Raw genomic sequence first — 6,074 nt, 5'->3', positions numbered from 1 at the left:
CCAGAATCCGGTGAAGAAAATGTAAGTTGGGCCCTAAAAGCTAAATACCTTGTGTCAAATGTTCAGCATGGTCTGCCCGGGATGAGTTCTAACCCAGCCATTAGTCGTGTTCCTCTGCTCAGACGTTGCTGATTCATGCCAGATCTTACAATGCCTGGATAGGTATTTTACATATCAGCAAACCACATCAAGGTTGTGTTCCCCTGCTCAGATGTTGCATGCATCAACCAATGGTTGTGTGCCACGTCGTCATCAATTGTGCTGTTGGGCACTAGATTGCTATAATGCGACCATGACTAAATACATGTTGTTCTCTAGTTCTCGCAAGAATATTCCAGATGGACTACATATTTATTCATTGGATGGTTCTCCCATTGATCGGCTTCCCGTCTACAAATATCTGGGCATCTGGATTGACAAAGACTTGATGTTTAAAAAAAAACATATGGATGAGCTAGTTAATTAAAAAGCTAAGATTTAAAGTGGGCTTTTTAGAAATAGATATGGCCTCTCCCTAAATAGCAGGAATCAGATTGTACAGTTGACTTTCCTGCCAGTTTTTGATTATGATGACACCCTTTACCAGATTGCAGCAGCCACTACTCTTAAATCTTTGGATGGCGTCTACCGTAGCGCCATTCGTTTTATCACTGGTGACAGTTTTAATACTCACCACTGCATCCTGTATCAAAAGGTTGGCTGGTTCTCAAGTAGATCAGTTAATGACTTCCTTTTTGTTTACAAAGCCCTACTACACAAGCTTCCAATCGACCTAACTTCGTTGCTAACGTATAAAAGAATGAGATACCAAACCTGTTCACAGAGTTGGTTAACTCTTCAGATTCCTCAGGTCTCCACGACATTAGGTAAATCTGCTTTTAGTTTCCAAGCTCCACATTCTTTTTTATCACTTACAAAATCCATTACATTTGGATTCCCTGGTGCCACTGGAGCATTTTAAAACCCTGGTGAAAAATGAGTTCACCGAGGTATACAATTGATTTAATAATTTGTTTATGATGCCCGTGATGTTCTAATGTAATGTACTTGTTATTCTATCTTGCAGTTTATCTTTTATTTTATGTCCTCAGGGCACCATTGAAAATGAGACCCTGGTCTTAATTGGGCTCCCCTGATTAAATAAAAGTGAATAAATTATAAAAACATATGATGTGGTTAGCTGATACATAAAATACCTGTCCAGGAGATATAAGATCTAGCCTGCGTCAGCAACATCTGAGCAGAGGATATGTTATAGAAATCAACGGACAGTCGATGACGTGGAAGGCAACCATTGATGCATGCAACCTCTGAGCAGGGGAACAAAACTTTTATGTTGCCTTAGCCCCTCCTACAGAGACAAACCAAAAAGGTTAATCAATCAAAAAACAACACATTCAAAATGACAAATAATATTGTCTGTAACATAAAGTAAACTACCATAAATGAATCAAAGTAAATGTTGACTGCGAACAACAGTTACAAAATGACCATGGAATAAAGTGCATGGATGCATGGATTATGTGAACAGCACTAGACCACACGATCAAGAAAAAATGGCGCCAGAGAAGAAGGCTGACGATTTACGTGTCCCCAACCGATTGTGTTTTTTAGTTCGTTTATTTGCGTTTTTTGTAACTTATTTTTTTTTACATATTTTGGTCATAATGTTGCCGCTACCGTCTCTTGTGACCGAAAAAAACTTCTGGACATCAGGACTGTGATTACTCACCACAGACCGGCAGAATCTTTTTTTCCCTTTAACGAGTCTGACGAGCCCGACGCAAATTACATACTGATTTCTCGGGAACAGGCCCAGATCCACGTGATTTGCATGAAGAGGAGGCAGAGAAAAAGGAGCTAAAGGGCTGGCTGCCTTCTGAGAATTCGTAGGCGATCGAAGAAAAAAAAAACCCACTTCCTTCCATTCTGCTAGCACACGTGCAATCTTTGGAAAACAAAATAGATGATCTACGCAGAAGATTAAACTACCAACGGGACATTCAAAACTGTAATATCTAATGCTTCACAGAGTCGTGGCTGAACGACGACACTATCAACATACTGGATATATGCTGTACCGGCAGGATAGAACAGCGGCGTCTGGTAAGACAAGAGGCAGCGGACTATGTATTTTTGTAAATAACAGCTGGTGCACGATATCTAAGTCTCGAGCTATTGTTCACCTGAGGTTGAGCATCTCATGATAAGCTGCAGACCACACTACCTACCTAGAGAGTTTTCATCAGTATTTTTCATAGCTGTTTACATACCACCACAGTCAGAGGCTGGCACTAAGACAGCATTGAATGAGCTGTATTCCACCATAAGCAAACAAAAAAATGCTCACCCAGAGGCGGCGCTCCTAGTAGCTGGGGACTTTAATGCAGGGAAACTTATATCCGTTTTACCAAATTTCTATCAGCATGTTAAATGTGCAACCAGAGGAAAACAAACTCTGGACCATCTTTACTTCACACACAGAGACACATACAAAGCTCTCCCTCGCCCTCCATTTGGAAAATCTGACTATAATTCTACCCTCCTGATTCCTGCTTACAAGCAAATATTTTAGCAGGAAGCACCAGTGACTAGATCAATAAAAAATGGTCAGATGAAGCAGATGCTAAGCTACAGGACTGTTTTGCTAGCACAGACTAGAATATGTTCCAGGTTTCCTCCGATGGCATTGAGGAGTACACCACAATAGTCATTGGCTTCATCAATATGTACGTATGTACATACCCCAACCAGAAGCCATGGATTACAGGCAACAGCCGCACTGAGCTAAAGGCTAGAGCTTCCGCTTTCAAGGAGCGGGACTCTAACCCCGAAGCTTATACGAAATCCCACTATGCCCTCCAACGAACCATTAAACAGGCAAAGCGTCAATATAGGACTAAGATCGAATCGTACTACACCGGCTCTGATGCTTGTCGGATGGGTCAGGGCTTGCAAACCATTACAGACTACAAAGGGAAGCACAGCCGAAAGCTTCCCGGTGACATGAGCCTACCAGATGAGCTAAACTACTTCTATGCTCGCTTCGAGTTAAATGGCACTGAAACATGCATGAGAGCACCAGCTGTTCTGGAAGACTGTGTGATCATGCTCTCCACAGCCGATGTGAGTAAGACCTTTAAACAGGTCGACATTCACAAGGCCGCAGGGCCAGACGGATAACCAGGATGTGTACTGCGAGCATGCGCTAACCAACTGGCAAGTGTCTTCACTGACATTTTCAACCTCTCCCTGTCCGAGTCTGTAATACCAGCATGTTTTAGGCAGACCACCATAGTGCCTGTGCCCAAGAACACTAAGGTAACCTGCCTAAATAACTACCGACCCATAGCACTCACGTCTGTAGCCATGAAGTGCTTTGAAAGGCTGGTCATAGCTCATATCAACACCATTATCCCAGAAACCCTAGACCCACTCCAATTTGCATACCGCCCCAACAGATCCACACATGATGCAATCTCTATTGCACTTCACACTGCCCTTTCCCACCTGGACAAGAGGAACACCTATGTGAGAATGCAATTCATTGACTTCAACTCAGCATTAAACAACATAGTGCCCTCAAAGCTCATCAATAAGCTAAGGACCCTGGGACTAAACACCTCCCTCTGCAACTGGATCCTGGACTTCCTGACGAGCCACCCCCAGGGGGTAAGGGTAGGTAACAACACATCCTCCACGCTGATCCTCAACACAGGGGCTCTTCAGGGGTGCGTGCTCAGTCCCCTCCTATACTCCCTGTTCATTCATGACTGCATGGCCAGGCACGACTCCAACACCATCATTACATTTGCAGATGACAGAACAGTGGTAGGCCTGATCACCGACAACAACGAGACAGCCTATAGGGAGGAGGTCAGAGACCTGGCCATGTGGTGCCAGGACAACAACCTCACCCTCAATGTGATAAAGACAAAGGAGATGATTGTGGACTACAGCAAAAAGAGTACCGAGCACGCCCCATTCTCATCAACGGGGCTGCAGTGGAGCAGGTTGAGAGCTTCAAGTTCCTTGGTGTCCACATCACCAACAAGCTAACATGGTCCAAGCACACCAAGACAGTTGTGAAGAGGGCACGACAAAACATATTCCCCCTCAGGAGACTGAAAAGATTTAGCATGGGTCCTCAGATCCTCAAAAGGTTCTAAAGCTGCACCATCGAGAGCATCCTGACTGGTTGCATCACTGCCTGGTATGGCAACTGCTCGGCCTCCGACCGTAAGGCACTACAGTGGGTTGTACGAACAGCCCAGTACATCACTGGGGCCAAGCTCCCTGCCATCCAGGACCTCTATATCAGGCGGTGTCAGAGGAAGGCCCTAAAAATTGTCAAAGACTCCAGGAACCCTAGTCATAAACTGTTCTCTCTGCTTCCTTATGGCAAGCGGTACCGGAGCGCCAAGTCTAGGTCCAAGAGTCTTCTAAACAGCTTCTACTCCCAAGCCATAAGACCCCTGAACACCTAATCAAACGGCTACCTAGACTATTTCTATTGCCCCCCCTTTTTACACCGCTGCTACTCTGTTGTTATCATCTATGCATAGTCACTTTAATAACTCTACCCACATGTACATATTACCTCAACTAACCGGTGCCCTGCCCATTGACTCTGTTTCCGGTACCCCCCTGTATAGTCTCGCTATTGTTATTTTACTGCTGCTCTTTAATTACTTGTTACTTTTAATTCTTATTCTTATCCATATTTTTTTGTTAACTGCATTGTTGGTTAGGGGCTCGTAAGTAAGCATTTCCCTGTAAGGTCTACACCTGTTGTATTTGGCACATGTGACTAATACAGTTTGATTTGATTTGATTTAAGTATAACAAACATGTAATCTGATGTGTCCCGGCATGATATTACTGAGATATACAGTACATGAATGAAATGACTCTGGTGTGTTTAGGTGCTTCGGTAGCCTACTCTATAGAGCCCTGCTTAACCCCGTGACACAGCCTTCAGGCTTTGGCTAACGAAGCATCCAATTTTGAATTCTTCCCGCCTAGATCAGAAGGCGGAAACAACACTGGGAAAAAATATTTTGAGTCTTTGTCTGTGCAACTGTTTAATGTCAGAAAAAGTCAATGTTTGTACGAGGCCACACAACTCTGATCTCTCTCTTAGTACCAGCCATGGTATTACATATAGAACTATTTAGGCCGGGGGTCGGCAACCCGCGGCTCTAGAGCCGCATGCTGCTCTTTAGTGCCGCCCTAGTGGCTCCCTGGAGCTTTTTCAAAAATATGAAAATGGAAAAATGGTGTGAATATATTTTTTGTTTTAATATAATTTATTATCCAATGCTGTAAAAAATGTGTATAATAAATATTTAATTTCAACATTTCTGTCAACGAAGATTTACGTCATAGCCTGCGACACACGTTTCTTTCAGCTCGGCGTAGTGCCAGACAGGTGGCTGTTGCAAACAAACCGGCGGGTGTGTCATGGGCCATGGATCCCAAAGGGAAAAAGAGAAAGATAGCTGAGGAGAACAGAGGATTCCACAGTCCTTGGACCGAATCATTTGCTTTCATTGCCAAAGCGGAAGGATTGCCTGCATGTTTGCTTTGTAATGAGAAGTTGTCAAATAACAAAAAGAGTAACGTGGAAAGACATTTCCATTCTTCCTGACAGTTATAGGAACATGAAGAAATATGCATTTGGAGTATTATCCATCTTTTGATCAACATACCTGTGCGAGCAGATATTCTCAAACATGAACTACATAAAATCCAAATACCGCACCCGCCTCACAGATGAGAGCTTGCAGTCCTGCGTGAAGATTAAAGTTACATTTTACATGCCCGATGTTGAGAAGCTGTCCAGTGATGTCCGAAAACAGAAGTCACATTAAACGGGTAAGAACACAATCCTGTCATAGGCACATATTTAGTAACAAAGTGGCTGTTTTTATAAAGTGATTTCTGATTTTTGTCAGTATATATTTGGAATGACACATATTATTGGGTTTTGTTGCTCAGGTCCGAGGATGGCTGCATTGTATTGTGCGTGTCAAAAGAGAAGAGGAGCTGCTGCACATTTGCAGAAAACTAAA

At 43.4% G+C, this 6,074-nt stretch overlaps 1 long non-coding RNA gene across 1 annotated transcript; it reads left to right on the top strand.

The window, feature by feature from the left end:
* The first annotated feature begins 5,526 nt into the window (after window positions 1-5,526).
* On the top strand, window positions 5,527-6,074 carry LOC115193547 (uncharacterized). Its single transcript, XR_003878199.1, has 2 exons — window positions 5,527-5,877; window positions 6,001-6,074. It is a non-coding gene; the product is annotated as an uncharacterized LOC115193547 (long non-coding RNA).

This window comes from Salmo trutta, chromosome 5, assembly GCF_901001165.1.
Source record: "Salmo trutta chromosome 5, fSalTru1.1, whole genome shotgun sequence".
In the NCBI taxonomy this organism is placed as follows: Eukaryota; Metazoa; Chordata; class Actinopteri; order Salmoniformes; family Salmonidae; genus Salmo; species Salmo trutta.
The sequence above is the reverse complement of the archived record's forward strand: the minus strand, read 5'-3'. Positions and strand labels throughout refer to the sequence as shown.